Raw genomic sequence first — 25389 nt, forward strand, 5'->3', positions numbered from 1 at the left:
GATATGACGGTTTCTTAAAATCTGAGCTCTTCTGTCGACAAAAAGGTGAAATGTGTGCATTGCTAAGAGTGTCTGATTTCATCTGAGCAAATACAGAATGTGGTATTTTGGGAATTAACAACAACAAAAAAAAAATGTATGAAAATGAATACATTTTTTTTTTTTTTTTTTTTTTTTTTTTTCTAGCTTTATTTTTCAACTGCATAATTACTTATGAAAAAGAACCTTCTCTTAGGTAAGATCAGAATAAACCGTCTAAGTGTAATGGCAGGGGTTGGAACAGAATTGAATGTTGATGCGGGAATTTTGGATTTAGTTACAGTCCTATAAAATATGCTGTATGACTTATGGCGACATGACATGTGCTTTTAAGTTTTACTTTTCACATTAAACTTAAATAACATTTTTTTTATTTTATTATGGACTAGCAGGAATGCCTGGCGTTGCCCTGGTGTTTGGAGGTGTGTGTTGAGGGGGGGTAGATAAAAATGGAAACTAAATAATAAGGGAAGTAATAATCCTGTTTAAATATTAAAAAAAACAAACAGTGAAAAAAGTTTTAGTAGGAAGGTAGGCTCAAACTCGAAGCCTTGAGGTTAATAGTCTGATGACATAGCATGACGCTACGAAGGCAGGGACTTGAGAACAGCTGAAAATAAACGTTTAAAAATGCAGGTGGTGTAACATGTTTTCTAGGTCAAATATCATGCCGTAGCAGTAGTTGAGAAATGAATCCACAGCGAATTTTGTAAGATAAAAGTTGCTGAAATAAAAGATATTTACGACGTTGTTTCGTAAATCATAGATATTATAATCTAAGGAGTATATAAAAAGTTCTAAGACATAGTAACCCCCCCCCCCTCCCCTGGAGAACTCCCTCCAAAAAAGCCTTTGCCGGACATCCAGAAAAAAATGCGCACACACACAAACACATTAACACACACAAACACATTAACACACACAAACACATTAACACACACAAACACATTAACACACACAAACACATTAACACACACAAACACATTAACACACACAAACACATTAACACACACAAACACATTAACACACACAAACACATTAACACACACAAACACATTAACACACACAAACACATTAACACACACAAACACATTAACACACACAAACACATTAACACACACAAACACATTAACACACACAAACACATTAACACACACAAACACATTAACACACACAAACACATTAACACACACAAACACATTAACACACACAAACACATTAACACACACAAACACATTAACACACACAAACACATTAACACACACAAACACATTAACACACACAAACACATTAACACACACAAACACATTAACACACACAAACACATTAACACACACAAACACATTAACACACACAAACACATTAACACACACAAACACATTAACACACACAAACACATTAACACACACAAACACATTAACACACACAAACACATTAACACACACAAACACATTAACACACACAAACACATTAACACACATTTTGGCTTTTATTTATATAGATTAGGTACTTGTTAAGTTTACAATCCAGTCTCTGGCAACTTCTTGTGTACATCTTCCGACTGGTTACGTAAGTATCCGGAACATGCCATCAGAAGAAATAAAAGTGTGAAATTCATTAAATGGAAAAATTTTTAAAGTGGAAAACGACTTTCAATATTCTCTCAATGTGAAGTCCCTTTTTTTTTTCTTTTCTTTTTTTTTTTTTTTTGCATGTTAAGAATAGCTTTCTAAATAGTAAATGCAACATGCAACTGCAGCCGAGATTTAACTCCTTACACGAGTTTGTAGTGTAATTCGAATCTTGCCCGTAGCTTGATGCTTCGCCATAGCTATCCAGAGTATTTTTTTATCGTGACATCATCACTAAAGGGTTGCCTACTATGGCTTAAGAGAGGCTGATTTGCCTTCAAGGGAAGGATAGACCGCACCAGTTTCCCAACCTGGTATTTTACCCCATGATACACACACCACCTCGCCTTCTCAAATGCTCACCTATCTGGTATTAGCCACGCTCAACGTTGCTTAACTTTGGTGATCTGGCTAGAACCAGTGTGTCAACATGATTGTGCCGTATATAATATAAATAGAAAGCCATTCTTAACATGGGGAAGGTGGAATGCAGCGTTTTGAATTGTTTGTTTTGGCATCTTTCAGCTGCTGACGTAACCTGTCGAAAGATACCAATGTGAAGTTGGCAGAGATTGGGTCATAAACTGGATAAGTACCATAAATTATCTGGATTAGTGAAGGTTGAGATGTGTTACATGGAATGAAATGCAATAAGAATGTGATGGATGTGTAGTAAGCCTTGATGTCAGATTTAGATCCAATCTCGGCAAGATTAAATCTGGACAGTGTTGGGAGATGTGTTCAGAACAGACTTCGATGGTATGATCACGTTGAAAGAATGGATGGAAGTTTTTTGCTCAGTAGATGTAGAGATGTAAAGGTAGAAGGCCAAGGAAAACATGGGAGGAAGTGTTAAAAATGGACTTGCGAGAAATATAGACTTGGCCAAGGATAGATTAGATATGAAGTAAATTTCTTAAAGCTGTCCAACACATGCCATAATGTAAAACAGACTTTAAATCAATGATGATGATTGTTCTCATCTTAGCTGGTATGTTTAGTGTTTTGATCAATGGCGTCTCAGGTGCATCTTTTCAAACCTGGGGAAACATTTAGCTTTTTTTTTTTTTATTCTAGCTGAGGATGTGGCATCCGACAGGATGCCCAATATTCTATTGCTTATATCGCTAAAATAAATAAAAATAACAGATCTTATATTTAAAAACAATAAAATCATGCTTAGAATCTGACATGGTGTCGTGACTCAGTGGTAAAACGCTAGCCTGTCGAAACGCTAGCCTGTCGATTGTATAGTCATGAGTTTGATCACTTGCCAAGAAGTGTAGCCATGCTGATGATGGGGGCTCACTAGAAACACGTGTCCATGGATAAACTTTTATGCATTGATTAAAAAAAAAAAATATGTAAATAAAATAAATATTTGAATATTTAATAAATAAATCTGTTAAAAAAAGGGGGTGACGCAAAACAAAAAGGGGGTCACCTCTTCATCACTTAAGAAAATAAAATATCTAAACAATAAAAGAGCTTATATCGTAATGAAAATTATGGAAATAATATTCCAACGTGATGGTAACGCAATACATGGTAATCTACATTGCACTGTAGAGAACCTAGTTTATTTTATAGAATTATTTTTTATATTATAAATCTTCCTCTTAAAAATTCTAAAACATTGTTTCTGTATGAACCAGAAATATGGCATTGGTGCCGTGGTCACTGTAGTGAACTGCTGGTGCCGTGGTCACTGTAGTGAACTGCTGGTGCTTAGGGGCACTGACGCAAACTGCTGATATAAATAATTATCATCTAAAAAATTCCAAAACAAGTTTGTAGTTATTGGCAGGTTTAACAGAAATTAAGGAATTTCCTTTGAATCATTATGACTCATTAAGAAAATTAAGTTAGATTAAAAAAAAAAAAAATCTTGATAAAAAAAAGAATAATTAAATTAAAAAGATAAAAGATGTAAGTTGCTATGGAAATATGTCGGAATTTTTATTTAATTTAAATTTTTTAATTAACTTTTTTTTTTTCTTTTTTTTTTACCTGTATGTTGGAAAAGATTTTTTTTTATTTACTCCTCGTCCAATTCCTAGAAACCTCCATCCCCCAATGCATCTTCAATATATAGAATCCTGTACTTGTTTTATTTTTTATGATTTTCTGTTTATGTTGGAAGGGATGTGAAAGTACACTGAGAAGCAGCGAGGGATTTGTAAAGATACATTGTCAAGGAATGCAGGGAATAGGAGGGGAGGGTTGATCAAATAGAAAGATGTAAACACACACACACATGCATATGTTTCTGTGGCAAACTCTTCAGCGATCCTACATTGTCAGGCTGGGATCAAAACACGTATGCACATATGTAGCTAGTAATGTTTGTATAAATAAACATTGTAAACATGCTCTGTTCATTCATCGAGCACTCTTTAATGAAGCGAAATAAGTCGCAGATTAGGGATCAAGTGAGAAATCCTGTTAGATATTACATTGAGGTAATACTTTCAGGGTGATCCTAGCCAAAAAGGTACACCTCAATATTTAAAAATAGAGCAACAATATATAAGTTCAATGGTTAAAGTTAAATTCTGAAAATCAAAATATAAACACATATATTCGAGTTAAGAATTTATTGTTTGACACAATGAATATATAGAGGGAGTTATGTTAATTTCTTTAATTCATGGATTTTCAATACTGGCTCATATCATCAGAGAAAATGAAATGCGGTTAGCATTTGCTAACATTTTGCTAACCGCATTAGAAAAAAAAAAAAAAAAAATATATATATATATATATATATATATGTATATATATTGCATAAAGAAATAGCAGCAGCTTACTGCGTAATATATTGTATACTGTTGGAAACGAAATTTTCAGTGCAGTAGGACCCCGAGATACGGCATTAAATATTAGTAACAAAATACAGTACAGTATATAATACACATGTAATCAAATAACACTGTAAGACTGGGCAAATACTGTAACCACGGGTCAGAAAAACATCGTATTCCACATCGTAACCAGGAAAAAAAAAAAAAATAAAATAAAAACGTATTCTAGGGTAACTATATCCCAGGGTTTCACTGTATTAAAGAAAAAAATGTTATATTCAATTATATCTATATCTTTCCTTGAACTTCAGTGTTTGAAGTGGGGCTTAGTTAAATCGTGTATGTCTATCAAAAACGAAATTTAACTCTTTCAAAAAATTCGCTGAGGTTTCTGAATTTACGGAGCCGATCTCGTGTAAATATTTGTATACGAACAGACGTCCAGTGAAAGATAATAGCCTTCAATCATAACGTACGAATCTAATTAGGCCAATTAACACAATTTATCAGTATTCAATAACTCTTATTGTACGCTTAATAGCATCTATATATTAATATGATAGCGTGTTATTTTCTGTGTCATGATCCGGGTCATTTAATTGTTATGTACTTCCATTTCTTGTAAAAAAATTTTTTTACCAAGAATTCTTCATAAGTTTTGGTTTCTGTTTCGATTATAGCTGATGGCACTTAAGTGATCTTTTTTATTTTTTATTTTTTTTTTTTTATCAATAATTTTGCTAAAGATTCCTCATAAATTTTGGTTTCGATTATAGCTGAAGAAACTAAAGTTATATATTTGGGGGTACCAAAATTAGTTAAAGGGAAAATTATTCTCAACTCTCATTTAGGTAAAAATGCACTTCTGTATATATAATTGAATTCCTTCAAAAAGTATCGCAAAAGAAATAACATCTACATTAAAAAAAAAAAAAAAAAAAAGCGATATATTCAGTTGTGCGAGGTAGCCTAGTGGTAGGGGTTTACGCCACTTACCATGGAGTCCCGATTTCGAATCTCGCTAGATTTAGCCACTCTGATGAGTTGTAGACGACGAAACACGTCAGTGGATAATTATATTTTAAAAATAATATATATGTATTCATAAGTCTGGGATTCGGTTTTGATTCAAGCTGATGAACCCAAGTCATATAGATATATTTTTCATTTTGGAAATCGCAACTTTATAACATAAAAATTGATAGAACATAAACAATATAATATATACGAAATCTGCAAGAATTAAAACCTCATATTTAAGTGTATTTTACGACCTGACTGTGCTAGGTGTCCCTGCTAGCTTAGATAAATACTTTTGCAGTTTTAACAAGATAGCAACAATATCAGAGCGTCTCCATTTACACTGAATATCTACAGAATACCAACATCAATATATTACATATGAATCGGTCCCCTGTGGAATTTCCACAGGTCACGCTAGTTATCTATTATATTAAATCTGAATCAACGTTGTTGTCTCCCTATAACTTTTTCTCTGTATATTTTGATGGCATGAAATACATGCTAAAACGGTCATTAGCTCTAAGATTGGGTTATGTTTTTAAAAGCAGTTTTAATTCTAATTAAATTGTAATTTAATTCACCAAATGACCCATCTCTTTAATTTCTATCACTCTTTCCATGTTTTACCACACTCTCTTGTTTTATATTGTTTTATCACTCGTGCTTTCGTTTCTTTCTCTCTCCGTTTGTGTGTGTGTGTGAATGTAGTACAGGGTTTTACATTGCGAGTGAAACAGTCGCATTCGTGAATTATTTTTTAAGTGGTGACTAGAAATAATAAAAACGCTCGTCAATTGTGATTTTATTTTTCACCAATACTGACAATTTTCAATGCTCATTACCGATTGAAAAATGTCTTTTCAACCTTTTTTTTTTTTTTTTTTTTTTAGCCTAGCAAAGTCAAATTTTAAACAAAGGCTGTTTAAAAAAAAAAATTCCAAAAATCACTTGAGTTTTACTAGTAACTTTTCTATTTGGCTAGTAAATAAAAATATTTAGTTGTCCGTAAAACCTTGTTATAATAAAATAATTTTTTAAAATTAGAACGGTCCATCTATAATATAAATCTCACCTGTTTGTTTAAATATATGCATGCTTGTATGTGTGCCTTTCGACAGAGGCGACAGATTTTCACGAGATCGGTATCATTTTGAATGTCAACCCTTCAGATGACAAATATCGAAAAATTGGCCAAAAACATCAATTCCTTCACCTTCAACTGGGCAGTTTTATACAGGGAGGGGTCATTTTTCGCCGATATTTTTGAAAGTCATCCCCTCTTTTTGATTGTCTAGCCTTAATTTAAACCTATGTTTGGCATCTACTAACCCAAACTCTCTCAACCATACTTTCTATGTAACTATCTGAGTGAATTTTCCTTATATATATAGTAGTAGTAGTAGTAGTAGTAGTGTAATAATTCTCCAAGTTCTAAATATCAAGTTTTCTTAGTTGATCATTTATTACTTTTCAAAAGGTAGTAATTACAACATTGTTTCGTATTGCAACTAACAAGTCTGCAAAATTATGTTATTGATGCATACTTAGTCACATACTCATCAAATGTTCACCTTAAAACACTTATAAAAACATAATTTTGGACAACTTACATGGTTGACACACTCTGCCGTTCCTTCCTGAGAAAACTTGATTTTTGGAACTGGAAGAATTATTATACTACACTATATATATATATATATATATGCTCTGGAACCCAATAAAAAAGGCATTAACTGAGCTTGGACTTTTTTTCTTTTTTTTTCCAAAATTCATATAAAAAATCTTTTTCATTATAAAAAAAAAAAAAAAATTTGAGAAAGATCTTTTAATTCATTATGATTGGTATATACAAACGGAGTACGTTTCAAGTAAACGATTGACCTATGACATAATCATGTTGACACACCGGTTTTCGTAAGATCACTGAAGTTAAGCAACGTTGAGCCTGGTTAATATCAGATGGGTGACCATTTGGGAATTCTAGGCGCTGTATGTGCTCTCTGCTTATCTCGGCATTTGTTTCCAGTTGTCCTGTACAGACATTTCACTTGCCACTGGTATTTAACAATGTCGACTCAGGAGAGGTGTGGTTGGAGATTGCGCAACTCTTGCCACAAAAAATTTCATGCACAGGCATCTCTACGTGGGTATCCATAGTCTGTCAAAGACTGAAGGAGCCTGTGATATATATATATATATAATTTTGTGCTGGCAGACATACACCTGCCAATGAATCTACTGTCCATACATACTCTATCTTTACCTAACAGATACTTTTTCATACCAAGAAGTTGGTTCGTACTTATTGTATTCATATGGATACTTCTTTAACTGAGGATAACAGCACAGGAAATGTGTCGATAGTTTCGGTTGTGAATATCTTGACGTGTTTTGGCCAGATTCCCCCATTTGTTATTTCTCCAATAAGATCTTTTTTTTAATTAGGGGAGCCTGAGAGGTTTTTCTTTACCTCTTATCATAGAAGCATGTTATTTCCATTTTTTTATTGGGTTCCAGAGCATATATATATAGGGTACTTCTAGGAAACTAAACTCTACTGGCTATATATATATATATATATATATATACTAGCATGGATGCCTGAGTGTTTGAAGGTGTATGTTGAGCAAAAAAAAAACAAAAAAAAACGGTCAATTTTTTAACTTTGACCCCTATTATGACCCCTTAACCTTTGTTTTGGGCTCAAATCCAGTTAAGTAAAATCCATGTCCAAGGAACCTATATCTAAAATTTCAAATGTTTAGACCCAAAATTGTCGGAGGAGTTTGGTAGAGATCTTAAAGGTACAAATCGTCAAACTTCTGGCCGAAAACCGATCACATAGATTTTTCCAAATCTCTGTAGCCTGTATATCAAATTTTGAGCCTGTAGACTAAAAATTGAGTTATTGCATAGGGAAATGTACACACACACACACAGAGACATGTTCACTTTTATAGATATATATAATAAATAAAAAAAAATGTCCTCTTCAAAAGTGTGTGAGGGGGGGGTGTCGACACTAAATAAAACACGGGAGATAACCCCTTCATCGAAAAGTGAAAATTAAATACAAATAAGCAACTGCTTATATATTGTGAATAAAAAAAAAAAAAAAAAAATTTAAATAACAGATTTTATATTTAAAAGCAATAAAATTGACTGCCAGTTGTGTAAGTGGAGTTTGATTCCTTGCCAAGAAGTGTAGCCATGCTGATGACAGGTGATGCCCAGAAACATGTCAATAGATAAATTTTTATGCATGTAAAAATATTTAAATAAAACAAATGTTTGAATATTCAATAAATAAATCCAAATAAAATAGACGTCCTGTTTAAAAATGGTGGAGGGGGGGGTGACACAAAAAAAGGGGAGGTAACCCCTTTCACTGCTTAAAGCAAAAATTAAATGCAAAAGAATAACAATGATGGAAATGATATTCCAACGTGGAGGAGAGATGAAAAAGGAACAAGCTAAAATTGTTTATCAACGTTTCGTCTTCATTTCACGATTTCCTCCTCTTTATTATTTTTGAGATGGTTTTTTTTTTTTTTTTTTTTTTTTTAAGGGAACATAATTCAATTTTGCTCATCTTTATATAGAACTTGAGAAAAAAAAATGTTGAATATATAGCTTTTTTGATCAACAGCATGCAGTGTTATTTTTTTTAAACACTAGGAAAATTCCAGAAGTAAAGCTTTTTTTTTTTTTTTTTTTTTTTTTACACTATGCAAACTTCACTCTACAACCAGTGAACTTCAGCTCCATCCAACGACTCCCTGCAGCTACCCAGTTGCCAGTGCCCACAGACGCCCGGTTACCCAGTTGCCAGTGCCCACAGACGCCCGGCTACCCAGTTGCCAGTGCACACAGACGTCTGGCTAATCCTGAATACACAACCTTCATTGCCAATAATTTACTATTTCAATACTCAGAAAAAACTATCGTTGTTAAACAATTATTAATGCGTCATTCTACGTTAGTTTGTGGCAATTAGCCCTGAAAAGGGTTGTTTGAACTACTGCTGCTGATGACTTGACTGGGTGTATCAAAATCGCATTTCGGGAGGCTTCCTGCTCCCCAAGAAATTTTTTGCTTTATAAAAGAGTGCTGATAAACACACAAATGACTTATTAATTCCTGACTGAACTTAATATCCAAAGTTTTTTAAATGTTTATTGACTGTGTTTATAGTAATTCGGTTCAAAATTAAATCTGTTTTTGATTAGTATTGAAAAGTCAAGTTTTATGTGAGTGTTCCCTCGATTGTGATAAAAAAAAAAAAAAAAGTCGTTAAGCACGCATGTGCAGGTTGACTTCGAGGATTGTCGGTCACATGTCTGTTTCTGCAGGCGAACACAGCCAATTTTTTTTTTTTCTTAGTGGAAGTGGTGATCTGACACACACTGTGAAAGAATCTATCCATATAATACATTGTTAACTAGTTTTTGACCTTGAAGCTTTTGTTTTTAGTTCCTTACATCAAGTGATTTCATGTCTTGTCTGGAGTGATTTCTATTTAAAAAATAAAATCTGATTCATATGAAATGAATGTATAAACAAGCAGTAAATAATAGAAGTTGAGATTTTTCAGTAATCTGCAAGCATTTTTATGTTTTATAGATTGGGGCCATTTAATTTGGGTCACGTTGTATTTCTTTGAATTTATCCATTTATTCTTTGAATTTATCCATAAACGACTACCTGTTTAAATAAAAGTATCCAATTTCAAAACTTTTTCTGTTAAAATAGAATGTAGGTCATTGTGCCAATGCTTGATTTGGAAAAAGCTCAAGAGAGCTCAAGAATATCTCAGATGTTTCCTTGTTTTGCTAAACTCTGGTTTGAAGATAAGAGAGAGTGCAGTATATCTTCTTTCTGTGGCAGCCAAATTCGTACTCTTCGAAATAGATCTGGCACTTATTTTAGGTATTTAGGTAACGAGATAAAATGTCTTATGAGTTCTGATACCAATGTAAAATAAATAAAAAAAAAATACATCAATATTTTGATGGGAATATCAATTTTACTTTATTTGTTTTTAAAAGATCTACAGGGATTTGAGTCAGTTCATGTTGAAGCAAATTTTATAGAATGAATTATGATTAATGGAGAAAACATTATATACTAGCTGAGAGACCCAGCGTTGTTCGGGATTAAATGAGGACCAACAAATGTTCCATCTTACCATACTTTTATTGTCATCGAAATCTGGGAAATCGTCCATTTTTAAAAAAAAAAAAATTTATTTTTTTGAATCAAATTGATTGCTTGCTCTAGTTAGCCCTCACTACCCACAGTGTACCGGGAGGAAGCTTCACATGCCTCTCAGCAGTGACTTAGTCCATAACACATTGTAGTCGATATGAATAGATTACATTTATTCTTATGAAAAACTCAATTGGAAACTTGAGCTTGGTGTTTGTTGCACAACTCTTTAAGATTGGGTCGTGTTTTTGACAGCAGCACAAGGGGTTCATCTGCCATAGACAGCAATTGTGTTCATTTTTTGTGCTTAATGGTTGTCAGGAATTCTTTTGGCGTTGACTGTATAATAAAAATATATAAAAGCAAACCTAATAATGTCAAAATAAATTTCAACAGAATTTCGAGCAAAACTCTTTTACTTCACAGGAGGTAGCATGTTCTTGTTCTGTCAGTCATGACTAGGTAGAGGTTCTAAGTAATTCACAATTGTACTTTTTGATCGCCCACACTGAGGATTGAACCATCACCATTCAGGAGAATATCGCTTTTTACAATTGATTTTTCCAAGTACTCTAACCACTCGTGGCGCAGTGGTGTGATAAGATGCACCTTAAGAAGGTCGTAGGTTACGTCTACCGAAACGTGAAAATAACACTCAAGATAAGAACAATAGTCTAATGAATCTAAATATGAATAAATTTTTTAAGTAAAAAATAAAATAGTATGGCCATAGTGAAAGAATGGATGAGTGCTTGGCTTAATCATCATCATCATCATCATGCAGTCTGTCAGCCTTGACGATGACTAGTCGGGGCCTCAGTGCTTTATCCTTCGGTGCAGGACTTTCCACCTTGGCTCCTAACTTGCTTGCGCAGTTTAGGTGTAGTAACTGTTGTGCATCAGATAAACACCCTCTGAACCTCCAATGCTCATTTCTAGTGGACGAGCCCACGACGACTGGCAGCAGAGAAGACCACAGCTTCTGGCTGAAAGTAATCTCAGTGAGGTAGACAGTCGCCCCATCGTGTCTGCTACTACGCCTTTTCTTTCTGGATGAGGTTCCATAGTATTTTAAGGAAAACTGCAAGGCAGCAGTAGGATTTGAAGTCAGTTCCCATCTCTTAGCTTTTTGCTTTGATAAGGCCCACAAGGCAGTGGTGTTTGATTTTGGGGTTGGTTCCCCTAGTCTTTGCCCAACCAAGGGCACCCACAAAACAGTGAGGTAGGGGTTGGTAGTGTGCCAGGGTGTGTCCACACATCGGTGGGCCATAATGCACTACCTCTGGGGTCCCCTACTACTTAGAGATCTCCTACAGGTTTAGCCTGGGGCCGCAAGGCACCCAGTTACCGTGTGTGGCCAACGTGGAGGCACTGTAGCAGTGTTAATGATGGAGAGGCAGGGAAGACCTACATTTACTGGCAGGGAAGACATACATAGCTGCTCCCTTTTCACCGTGAGGTTAGCCAGCGGTGTTAGGGGGAAGGTATGCAAGCATGAACTTAACACTAACTTATACCTAACACACTAGACGCATCACATCCCCTGCCGGATTAAGAATCTAAACCCGCACGGGTTAATAAATGTAAAACAGTTATGGGAGTGGGTTGAGTTGGAGAGAGGATAGCTATGAAAAACATGGAAGTGGTAAGAACCTGATAAAGATAGTTTATAAGTTAATTTCTAAAAGCTGTCCAATACATGCCAGCATGTACAAGCAGCATTAAACTAAATATGATAATGATGGTAGATTATTCTCATTCCGTCAGCAAAATAGAATTGGGTTAATAACTAAGTATAACATGATTATTGCTTGCATAATTATTCAATTAGGATTAAATTAGAACCTTCGATCTAGAACTGATTGTTAATCAACACCTTTATCCGTTGCATCATGGATTCATTCTGTGTAGATTCAAGAGTTTGAAAATCTGAAGAAAGTCAGTTTGCAATGGCTGACAAAATGAAAACAATCTACCCTTATGGATTAAATAAAGGGTTCAGTTGGAAATTCTGTATAGATTCTTTGTCATTCCAGGTTAACACCAGACTCTCAGTCTACAGAAAACTTGGATCAGAATCGGTACAGGATATAAGACTCCCTATTTTGGTTAAAAATAAGTCATCAAAGAAAACCTGGGAAAGTTTTGTACAATTTTTTTTATTTTTTATTTATTTTTTTTTTTTTATCCATAATTTGAATTCTACGTACATTTTTTTTTTTTTTTTTTTTTTATCCATAATTTGAATTCTACGTACATTTTTTTTTTTTTAATGTAAGTTTTCATAAACGTGGTTTGAATTTTTTTTAATATAAAATATTTTTAAGGTTTTTAGGATTTTTTTGGCGAGAGAGGGGGAATTTCTGCACTAGTCCCTCATATTGGTATAATAAATTATATTGTTACATAGTGAATACTCTGTCAATAGTGATTAAGTCAGCTAGTGTGGATTTTGACAAGGATTATACTAAGTGCATGTTAGCATAACCTAAATCTGCAAAACGATTGTGTGCAGAATAAGATGATGAATGATGTCCCTTATTTCGAGCCGGGAGAAACAAAGGTTTTCAAATCTCTCTCTATGGAAGCCGCACGAAGGGGACATGGCCAATAATGTAGAAGGCTTTCATGAGCAGGGTGCAAAATGTTACTTCAATGTCTCTGTCTGTTTGTCACTCATTAGTTAAGTTAGGAAATTAACTAATGAGCAAAATGCATAAAAGAATATTAGTCTCTCTCTACTCTGAGTCGGTTCACTCTAAAACTCACAGCAAACGTCTCCTTGTGTTTTCCTCCTCTATGAAAAGAAGAGAGCACATAAAACACCAGCATGTATAAATATAAATAACGGCATTGCATAAAGAACATTTTATATATTTTATTTTTAATTTTTTTCTTAATCTGTTGAGATGAGATCTTCATAATTTGAGGTTTTTTTTTTTTTTTTTTTTTTTTTTTTTTTTTTTTGGGGTTTTTTTTTTTTTTGCTGACCGTTATCCTCCTCTTCATCAGGGCTCTATGGACAAATTTATCTTTAGTTGACCTTTGACAACTAAATATTTTCGTTTACTAGCCAAATAGAAAAGTTACTAGCCAAATCCACATGATTTTTAGAATATGACATCTTCGTTCTGTGACGAATATGTACATCAACATTTTTTTTTTGTTTTTTTTTTTAATAAGTGTAATTCTAAATATACAACAAATTTTATGTTGATACTTGAAAGTATAAACATCCTAATTTCTTCAGATTTTTTTTTTTAAACAGCCTCCGTTAAAAAAAAAAAGTGTATTGTTCTATTAAACATTTTTATTACATTTTCACCCCAAACAAGGCACATTGCCACTTTGGTGTAGGGGGCTACTATCAGGGGAAACATCTACTGGGGTACTATGTAGGGATTAGGGCAGCGAGATGTTGGTTCACGTTGCACTTGAACTTATGCATGTCAGTACAGTTGGGGAAGCAGTGACCTGGAATGGAATTCCAAAGTCTAGCAGTTCTGGGGAAGAAACTACTGGAGTACAAAGATCTTTTACATCTAGGGATCTCTACAGTGTGGGGGTGGGATTTTGCAGCTTGTCGGGTCTGTCGAGGGTGTTCACGTCGTGGGGGCACAAGTGCTTGCAGTTCTTCAGAGCATTCACTATTATAATACTTGTAGAACAGGCAGAGGGATGCAACGTTTCGACGATGGGACAGAGGCTGAAGCTTAGATGCCAGTTTAGGACCTATCAGATTTGCGACTCTCTTTTGAACCCTGTCAAGGAGCGAGAGACTAGTAGCCGATGCACCGGCCCAAATATGACAGCAATACTCCATACATGGGCGAATAGTGGCCTTATAGAGGTACAGGATACTTTCGGGTGTTAGAAGTTTTATTGATTAAATAATGTAACTTCGTTTGTTTTTGTTTTTTTTTTAATTAAAGTTGAAAAGATATTTTTCACTCTGCTTTGGAAGTGAAAGAAATATAATTGCTAAAAGATAAGCGTTTCATTATTTCTAGTCGCCATTTAAAAAAAAAAAATCACTCACAAATGCGACTGTTTCACTCGCAATGTAGAGCCCTGTTCATAGTTGTTGTTTCACCACGCTTCGGCCAATTTATCCTCTGGCCTTCTTTGGGGGTTAACTGCGCCAGGATAGGAATGCTGAGTCTTGTAACAGTATCCCCAGTAATTACTGCCTTCCATGGTTGTTGGTCCTGGATATGACCTTAAACTATATCCGATGGTGAGGCCCCACCTTACGGGCCTTGGGGTGTGTGGAGCCACCCTTTAATTGCCATTGCTCCCAGGTCCACTGTGACCCGGAGTGGTAGTACCTGTTAGTCCCAATTATGGGTTAAATAGAATCCGACTTAAAAAACAAATATACTCCATTAAAAATCGTTCCTCAAAATAACTAGATTCGGCATTAAATAACCTGAAAAAGGTTGATGTACCGTAAAACAACCAACCAATCCATAGTTGTTGTCTCTCACTACGTTTTGACCAACTCATCCTTTGGCCTACTTTGGGTAGGATTGAAACCACTATCTTGAAACAATGCTCACTTGGAATCCTAGAGACTTTGGGGCATGTGATGCAAGTGGATAGGAGTCTCTATGGTTATTGCCACTGTCACAATTTTTTTTTTTATTAAAATATATTTAAACAGATTTTATAATTGGGCAAAAAAAATGCCACAATTTTTTTTTTGATTAAAATATATTTAAACAGATTTTATAATTGGGCAAAAAAAATGCCACAATTTCTTTTATGACTGGCAACGTCCCGTCTCTGCTAGTCTATATATATATATATATATATATATATATATATATAAAAGGCAAAATGTGTGATCATTTTATGTATGTCTCGTAAAGGCTTTTTTTGTTGGTATGTTCGACGGGCTTACTATGTCTTAGAACTTTTTAGATACCATCTAAATAATAATATCTACGATTTGCGAACGCGCATCTATATTTATTTACATCGACTTTTATAAGATTCACGCTATTTCACTGCGTTTGTTTGACTTTTTAGTATAAATACAGTGAAACTAAATTCAAACGGTTCGTGTTCTTGGCTTTCGCGCCGAATTGTTCAGAAACCAATCAGCTTTTGATCAATTTGGAGTTTCTCCTTATATCAGACAATTGCTATTCGATTTGGACAATCCCCTTCAAATGGGGAGCTGCTCCCCCTCCCCCCTACCATCATCTTGGGGAAGCGAAAACTAAAAATACTGCCACATCATCGTAATGCTCATTTAGCGTCTACCTGTCAATCAAACCTGTTTCACTCGCTTTATAAGCCTTAACTTAACACGCAAATCAATTACTCACTCGTGGCCGAGACGGTTAAGTGGTTGGCTTTTGTTTCCATCTCCGCGTCAAGGCTTCCGGGTTCAATCCCGCCTCTCGACCAAAATTATTATTTTTTTTTTTTTATACACCTTTAAACACCCAGGTATTACTTCGCTTATTCTTTAGTTTACCCCTCCTCCCTATACACACAGCGTTGTTATCTTAAGATTGCAGGTTCGATCTGACAGGTTTATTTATGCCATTTTTTTTATTTTTCCGTTTTTTGGTTTGGTTTTTCCGATTTTCTTTTAACATCATCTCTTTTCTATTTAAACAGGGTTATTTACCCTCCTCCCTCATACACACCCCTACAAACACCCGGGCAACGCGGGTACCCCCTGCTAGTCTTTTATAAGTCTCAAACGTCTATTAGTGTATGTGTGTTTGTATGTCTCGCTAAAACTTTCGACACCTGCAACAAACACTGACAAAATTAGCATTGTTTGATAGCTCAGTCTCTCGACTGACAAATATCCAAAACTTGGCGAAAAAATTCATTATTTCACCGTCAACTGGGCCGTTTTTTACAAGAGGGGGTCGCTTTTTTTTTTTTTGTCGACATTTTTGCCAAGTCATCATACGTTTTGCAATGACTAAGCTTAATTTGAACAGCGGGGATGTCATATGTCATGATGGGCGCAGCGACTAAACCGTCCGCGTTTTTTTCACTTTTTTTTTTTTTCTAGGGCTCCGTTGATCAATACTCGTACCATAAAATCTCTCCACACCCAGACAATGCTGGGTACTCCTGCTAGTTTATTTATTATATAAATCTGTTGTCTGTGTGTTCGTATGTCTGCTAAAAACTTATCTGCATCGAACAGGCACAAACATGGTACTATTAGAAAGAACAATCTCTCTAACACATAATATCGAAAAATGAGAAAAAATCGTCAATTATTTTATGTAGAAATGCTGTTTTATTTGAAAGGGTGTCCGGTAAAAACCTTGTTGTTTATTAATCATGTATGCACAAACAGTCGATTTCTTGTTTCATTTTAAAAAGCTAAATTTGCAATTTCATAACCATTGATAACATGTTCGTTTACGAACTTAGCTTTTGCGAGTTCGCTTCCACAATGCAACATTTTTTTTTTTTGTTCCTTTTGTTATTTTACTGTATTTTACGACCGCCTCCACCTCCCTTGCCGCTAGTTATTATTGAAAACCTAAACAGTATTACGGATGAAGTTTGAAAATCTGATTTTTTTTCTATTTGGAAGTTAAATTACAGATGAAATTTTGAATGAATGACCGATCTTTACCTAACACGGTTTGTTACAAATTTGCATTTGGCTGTTACTCTGGCGTGCCGGTTCCTGATTTTCAAAAGATGTACACAAAAAATTAAAGATTGTCGATTATTTTATGCATGTGATAGACATAGAGAGGAGCTACCTCAGAAACGGGCGAGAATCTGTCTCGGCAGCAGGCGGAAAGACAGAAAAAGAAAATCAAGAGGCTAAGATGGCGGCTGTTGTCTTTTAAAGCCTCCAGTCACGCATAGATCTCAAGCAGTCTCGTGTGGTATATGCAAATTGGGTGTGCCCGAAACATTATAAAAGGCGAGTCGCTGGGAGGAGTGAGAAAAGCGTTTAAGACATGTGAATAGAGAACGTTGACGTGTATCTCGTGTTGTGGACAACAAACTTTACGACTCAACTTGTGACTAGCGAACCTTTGCTTGACGTTTTAACCAAAAAGTTTTGTTGCTTTGTGTTAGACAAAGACTTCTGATACAATGTAAAAAAGGAGTGTCGGGTAAAAACCTTGGTTCTGACGCTGTCTGTTTATCATGCATGTGCAAATGGTTAATTCGTTGTTTCATTTTAAAAAGCTAAATTTGCAACGTCATAACATCTGTGTTGTCCGATCAATAACGTGTTCGCTTATAAACTTTTGCAAGTTTGCGTCCACCATGCAACATTTTCTTTTTTTTTTTTTTTAATTTTACCGCATTTTACGACCAAGATCCTCATCCCCTCTTACTTGCAATTTTTGTTTTAACCCCTTCCTCTAAATTTTACCCATCTTGGAGAGAAAGAAATACAAACTAACCCCCATCCCTTACCTACAAAATTTTCTTTTCTCCATTCACCCCCATCTAGAGGGCATCCCCACCTAGAGACTGACTCACAGAAGCAGGTTCCTTTTACAAAGCTAGTAGAACGGGCAGTCTATCATCTAGAAGGGGTTGGGAGGGTCCTACTAATCACCTTTTATTTTTTCTTCCCCCCCCCCCTGCCCTCGACACAAATGAATTATCGTACCATTTTATTATCTTTTTTGTTTTTACACGTCAATAAAAAATGTTTTAAAAACTGGGAGTTAAGTAGGACGTCCCCCAATATGAAAAGGTGAATGCGATATTATGGTGAAAGAAGATACTAACTGGGAGAAACTTTTGATTTTGTTTAGTTCTGGAGTGACAAGGATGACCAACGACCCCCACAATCCCCCCTTTTGAGTTGGCCATGTGCCTAAGTTTTTTGTTCATCGTTGATTTTTACTGTATTTTTAACATGAATAAAAGATTTAATATCTCAAAGTGTAGTATCTGTTCTTCAGATGCTGCACTTCAATTTCTTGTTCTGTCAGTGGAGGAGAAATCCTTTATGACTGAGACAATTTTAATTTTTGTTGCTTTTCTCCACATTAAAAAACGACCCTGGTGTCTAACTCTGTCCCGTGGGGAGACATTGTAAATAGGGACATACACAAAAATCGGAGGTTGTCAGCTAAAACGTAAATATTAAACCAAACTCGGAATATTAGTCATCTGAATAATTGAAATATCAATTCTCATCTCAGAAATTCCAAAACGTAGATTCATTTTATCGCATTTTTATTTATCAAAGAAAAATAAAAAATAAACAAAGTACCGATTTTGAAATTACACAAAATGTTTGTAATGGTTGTTCGAATCTGATTTGGATTGGCATTTAATAATTTGGCAGACTACCAGACTCGAGCTGCGAGCCAAATTTTTAGATAAATATTTACATTGGATAGGGTTCTTTGTACGAACATCGATTCACATAATTTAATGTCTCGGCTGTGTTTTCTTTTTACGATATTCCATATTGGTAAAAATGTCTTCTGGTTGTTGAAGATGAATTCTTTTGAATTGCAACTGATTATCTGCATTGGAATTCATGTCTTTGATTAAGCAATTTCCGCTTTGCCATTTTGTTTTTATTAACTGAGATAAGATTGGTCTCCTTATGTTTCCAGAGACAATGGATAACTCCCATAAGATACTTTTTCACATATTTGCTTCCTCCCTCCCTTCCTTCCTCCTCGAGATATCTATAATATAAAGCTGAACGTCTGTGTGTGTGTCTGGTCACAAATAGGCTCCTATATGGTTGACTATTTTAAAAAACTGATCACATATAATGATAGATGTATCGAGACACAGGAATGGGTATGTTTGATCTGGCATAATGATGATTCATTAAAATTGTGGGGTCTGCATATGTGCCTGGTCCACAAAGTATGGAAATAAAAAATTTAAAAATTAAAAGAATAGAATGGAAATAGGCACAAACTTTAAAGACTTTTCATATCTATCTGCGTGAGTATACTTTGATAATTATGTTTCAGTTTGAAGAAATATGGTATAATAAAATTATGGGGTGTTCGTTCGCGCCTGACCACCATAGAATGGAAATATGTCACAAAGTTTAACTAGGTTTTTTAAATATAGATCCACAGAATATTGTGATAAGTGTTTCAGTGTGATCTATTTTATTTTTACTTTCATCATATTTTGCTTTGGTTTTGATACCCCCAAATTTGAAGCTATCTCTTTACAATCCTTCCTTTTCATAATCTATCATACTTTCATAAATCAGTCCATTTTCTGCAGGCTGCTTTTGAACCCAGTCAACAACAGGTACTTTTGCTAGTAATATATATATATATATATATATATATATAAGCCTGAGGAATCCTAGAGTGGATGAAACGCTGAATATTCAGTGTAGCTTAATCGCTAAATATATTTTATTAATTACTAACTAGCTCTACCTACGTATTGAGCACTTTTGAAGTAAATAAAGTTTACGCATAAATCTATATTTTTGTATATTAATTTTATGTGAGTAAATGAATTATATATATATAAAATAATAATATATATAGTTATTTTTATATATAATTATATATATATAATAATATATATAGTTATTTTTATATATAATTATATATATATAATAATATATATAGTTATTTTTTGTGAGTAAATGAAGTAATTATATATATATATATAATATATATAAAAATCTCGCCTGTCTAAATATATGTAGGTTTGTATATCCATCTAAAACAGAGGCGATGGTTTTTCATGAGATCGGCATTATTTTGAAGCTCGACGTCTAGGACAACAAATATCTAAAAATTAGCGAAAAACATTAATTCTTTCACCTTCAACTGGGCAGTTTTCTACATGGAGGAGTCGATATTTTGCAAGCAATTTTTGTAAGTCATCATATCGGTTGGAGTGACTTTGCCTAATTTTAACTTCCAAACTTCCTGTTGCGTCATTGAGTAGCGGTAAGACATCAGATTTTCTTTCACTTTTCTGTCTTCGCATCATGGGTTTGAGCCTGCCTGCCTACTACCACTTTTTTCTTTTCTGTTTTTTTTTTTTTTTTTTGCTCAACACACACCTCCAAACACCCGGGCAACGCCAGGCACCCAGGCTAGTATTAAATAAAATGAATGAAAGGAATAATTATAAATACGAAAGTATGGCTGAAGGGGAAAAATAAATTAATGAAAAAGATGGAGCCCTTATTAACATGTGAATTGCACCCTCAACATCAGATTTTGACTGTTTGTGACATGTAAAGATTGTGTTTGAATGTTTTTATCTCCATAGAATTGTCTGAAGAGTTTTCTACATTCAAAAATACAGGGATAACATTTTGTACTGTTTGTTGAAAATTGTTAATGAAACAGATCTGTAACATATACTCTTATGAGAAAAAAGAAAACCAGTTTTCAAAAATTATGAATTGAACTTTAAAAAATACACACACGCACACGCACACGTTTACATTTTCTCTGAATACCATTGAGCATCAGACAAATGTAGTATATTTGGTATTGTACTATTTTACCTATAAGTATGGCAAACCACTTATAATTCAATGGCTGTAAGTTTTTTTTGTTTGTTTTTTCAAAAATAAGCATTTATAAACAGAATGACTCATAGAAATCTATCTATATTCTTTTTTCATCTTAATATACTTTCATAGAAATGTTTATGTCACAAAAAAAATATTTTCTTTACGTCACAAGTGTCATTTGTGACGTAATTCTATAGCTAATAGAACATACTGATCCAACGGGTCACGGGTAGCCTAGTATAATATAAATAGTACAAAACCTATCCTTCGCATATCAGTTCTTTCCAATGCAACGCATGTCCTCAACCCTCACTAGACAGGTTTCGCTTCCATATAGCATAGACTTTTCCCTTGGTCGATGTAGTAACATATGTGCAACTTGCTCCATCCACTGCTTATTCTAGGTATCATACTAGCACCTGCTCCACCCTGTGCTCCAAAAATCGTTCTTTCTCAACGTAAAAGTAATTCCACTGCACTTGTGTGCCCAATACCTACATGTACAACACAGAAAATTATTCGACTCCTTGCCACAAACTGAACATTGAAATTTTCCTCTTTCAAAGGTCACATAGCTCTTCAACTAATTAGGTGTCAAATTCTTATCATTTTGTGCCACGAAGCCAATATCTTCATTGACAATGCCACATCACATAGGAGTAAAAGAAAAGGAACCCTTGCTTGTTTTTTTGTTATGAAATTCTCCTGTTTATGTTAGAAAATTCTAGCATTTCTGAAAGTATCTTCCCCTTACAGGCTGCCTTACAATTGAAGACTCGGAAAACAAAAACGGAATTTTCACCGCTTTATTTGATATGTTTTTTCACTCTTTCATCTCGCATTAGATTTCAAGTCTATTCGTACACTATCAAGGTAGAAAAGAGTACTTTAAGCAGGGAGGGTTTATAACGAGTGAAATCTTTGGGTGGATAAATATAATGCGTATAGAAGTCGACAAGTTGAAATGTTTATTTTAACTTGCCGGCATTTCTATTAGTTTGTGCATGCATGCGTACAATAATCAGAGCTAAATGTGGTTTAATTTTATAAGTTTTTAATCTGTCTGTCGGTTTAATCCAAGCAATAGCAAACAAGGTCAGAGATTTAAATGAGGGAATGTGGCTGGACAGCTAATTGTTTTGGTTTCGATTCTAGCTGATGGCAGCCAAGTTATTTTTTTTAATTATTACTTTTAAAGTCAGTACTATAATATTCAATAGAGAATTGACTCTGTAATGATAAAAATGTTAAGTGTACTTCACGACTGGGCAAGGTCGGGTGTCCCATGCCAGTATTTAATAAAAGTTTAAGGTAATTTCAAAAACTAAGTTTGCTTTTGAAAATTAATGAACACAATTTTGGAGAAATTTTAACTAGCGTCACAGGTTCGAGCCTGCGTGCCTACAACTTTTTTTTTGCTCAGTACGCACCTACAAACACTTGGGCAATGCCGGGCACCCAGATTAGTCTGATTATATAATTAAGCAGAAAGTTTTATTTTTAACTATCTTTGATTAAACAAAAGAATGCTGCCTAAACCACATAAACACATACACTGGCAGATGGCCTTTACACTGCCTGTCACAACAAAGTATGTAAATACCGTCATTGGAAGATCTCTGGAGAGATGCAGCTTGACAGATCGAACATATGGGAACATGAACAACCACCTATAACATCAAATGGAAGGGTGACCGTGTTCTATGACAAAGATTTACAGGCGGGCAGATACATAAGACAAAATTAATGAACACAATATTGGGGAAATGTTTAGCTAGCCAACAATAAGGGTTAGATGGATAGATTCTGACCTAGAAAAAACAGCAATCCTTTCCCCTTTGTCATAAACATTGCTCATGGAATGCGAGGACGAAATAAAGGAAACAAGAGTTACGAGTCGGCCGAAAGTAAACCCATTGTCCTCTTTTTACTCTCGTAATTCCTTGGTCTGTCCGTTCCAGTTTTTTCTCAGAAACTATTGGTCCAATCTAGCTGAAATTTTGTATGGATGTTTGCTATGATAAGGTGTAACAAACTAAGTATTATGGTATCCGTTTGATGCACAGTTAGGATTAGTATTTCATGCAAAAATGAAGTGCAAGTTTAACTATATTCAACTATTAATTTGGCATAAAAAGACTAAGTCAATGGGCTAAAAGTCATTTGTTGAGCTATGACAGCAGCATATTCTTTTCCTTGTTTTTATTCTCAGGTATATATCCATTGATATCTTATGTTTTTATATAGTGATGTGGTTCTCAGTTGATTGTGTTTGTGTCGGTTGGTTGTTTTGACATATCAACGCTTTTCAGGTTATTTAATGCCGAATCCAGTGATTTTGAAGATTTTTGAATAGAATGTATTTTTTTATTTATTTATTTTTATTTTTTTTTTAAGTCAGTTTCTATTTAACCCATAGTTGGGACCCTAATAGGTACTACCACTCAAGGTCAGAGTGGACCTGGGAGCAATGGCAATTAAAGGGTGGCTCCACACTCCCCAAAACCTTCAAGCTGAGGCCTCATCATCGGATATAGTTTAAGGTCATATCCAGGACCTCTTTGTCGGATATATACTTGGGAGTCCAAACAATGGAAAGAATATGCTGTTATCATAGCCCTAGTCGTTTGTGTATGTGTGCGCCCATATATCTATATGCGCATATCTGTGCATCTGCACGTGTGTGTGTGTGTGTGTGGTGAAGAGTATAGAATGCAACAAGAGAGCGGTGTGGGTGGTGGAGTGCCGCCATAAATCCCTGATGTTTTGATGGCCATTTTCCTTTTGTATTTCCACACAATAAAACAACCTGCTTCCTTTTTAGCTGTTTATCTCCGCAGCCGACCTGACCAAGATTCAAGAACTACTTGATCACCTCCTCCATCTCCGCCATCTTCTTGAGCACCCCTCCTCGATCCCCTCCACATTGCTAACCCTTATAACTAGAATTATTATTGCCAACATGGCGGCTGCTACTACTACTACTACCACTGCACATAAATATCATTGCAACCTTTTGCAATAACACCTCGACCATCTTGTCTCCGTTGTTGTTGATAGTTTCTATTTCTACGACAGTGCAAGTGGCTTATTATAATCGTTTGGGGAAATATGTTTTTGAGATATATATATATCTCGGCATACTAAGGTGAATAGCATCTCAGATTATTGAATCCTGTGGTATCAAGCCTTACAAAATATTTTTGGGAGGTAATACTTTTTTTATATAAGACAATCTCTTTTCTTTCTTTTTTTCTTTTATGTCCCTTAAAAAAATTAATCTTTAATATATTTTCTATGTATGTGCTGAATAGCTAAATTATTTCAAACAAGATTTATTATTTTTGCTAATGACTTTTCCTCTTAGGAGATGGAGCCTACATCGAAAATCCATGGATTAAGGAAATTACTTAGAATTGTGTTCTTTGTTCGAATAATAAAGTTTGTTTTGAAAAATTATGTTTTTCTAAATTAAATTTACATATAAAAAGAAAAAAAGTTTATATATACGTAATTTGGAAAACTTTTTCATTGGTTTTTATCCGGGGGGGGGGGGAAGCCTGCTAAGGGGGTCAAAATTTAAAAATTGGTACTTGGGAGTCATCGGATTTTTATGTATTTGTCAACTGTTTCATGAATGCGCATGTGCGGTAGTGAAATATGACAGCGTTTTTATGTTAAGAATAAGTTGGTTTGAAAACACTTTGTCGTGTGAAGCTGGTCTAATGGTTATCGTACTCGACTCGTTGCCCTTAGGCTTTGGTTTCGATCGCAGCCAGAGTATTTTTTTTGTTTTTTACTTACAAGAAGTGAACTGTTTAGAAAAAAACAAAACAAAAAACAAACAAAAAAAAACAATACTCGTATGCACATGTGTTTCTTTCCGTTTTTATTACTTTATTTATTTATCTTTTATTTATTTATTTGTATTTATTTATTTAAGTAATTTAACGTTACGTTCAATACTGGGCAACGCCAGGTACATCTGCTGGTTAGAAACTAAAACAGTTTTTTTGTATTTACATTTATAAAAAATATTTTCGTGGATAACTACATTAAAGTGTTTGTGTATAGAGACGATTAATCGGTAATTGTATCAGAGTCGGGGGGGGGGATTGGAATCGTCCCATCACGCATACCAACTTCCACCCTCTTAGAAAACGTGACATATACATATATATGTATATGTCACGTT

At 34.6% G+C, this 25389-nt stretch overlaps 1 protein-coding gene across 6 annotated transcripts in view; it reads left to right on the forward strand.

The window, feature by feature from the left end:
• LOC145246885 (tyrosine-protein kinase CSK-like) overlaps positions 1-25389 on the forward strand; it is a 570595-nt gene that overhangs the window by 36817 nt on the left and 508389 nt on the right. The window contains exon 1 of one of the 6 annotated variants that reach the window (XM_080108756.1): positions 24130-24404. The exons of 4 other annotated variants lie outside the window; for them this stretch is intronic. The gene's annotated coding sequence lies outside the window, so the exon portion shown is untranslated. Of the gene's footprint in view, positions 1-24129; positions 24405-25389 lie in introns of those variants that run through there. One more of the 6 variants, XM_080108755.1, reaches the window with a different exon arrangement.

This window comes from Euprymna scolopes, chromosome 24, assembly GCF_053919585.1.
Source record: "Euprymna scolopes isolate OS-2025 chromosome 24, ASM5391958v1, whole genome shotgun sequence".
In the NCBI taxonomy this organism is placed as follows: Eukaryota; Metazoa; Mollusca; class Cephalopoda; order Sepiida; family Sepiolidae; genus Euprymna; species Euprymna scolopes.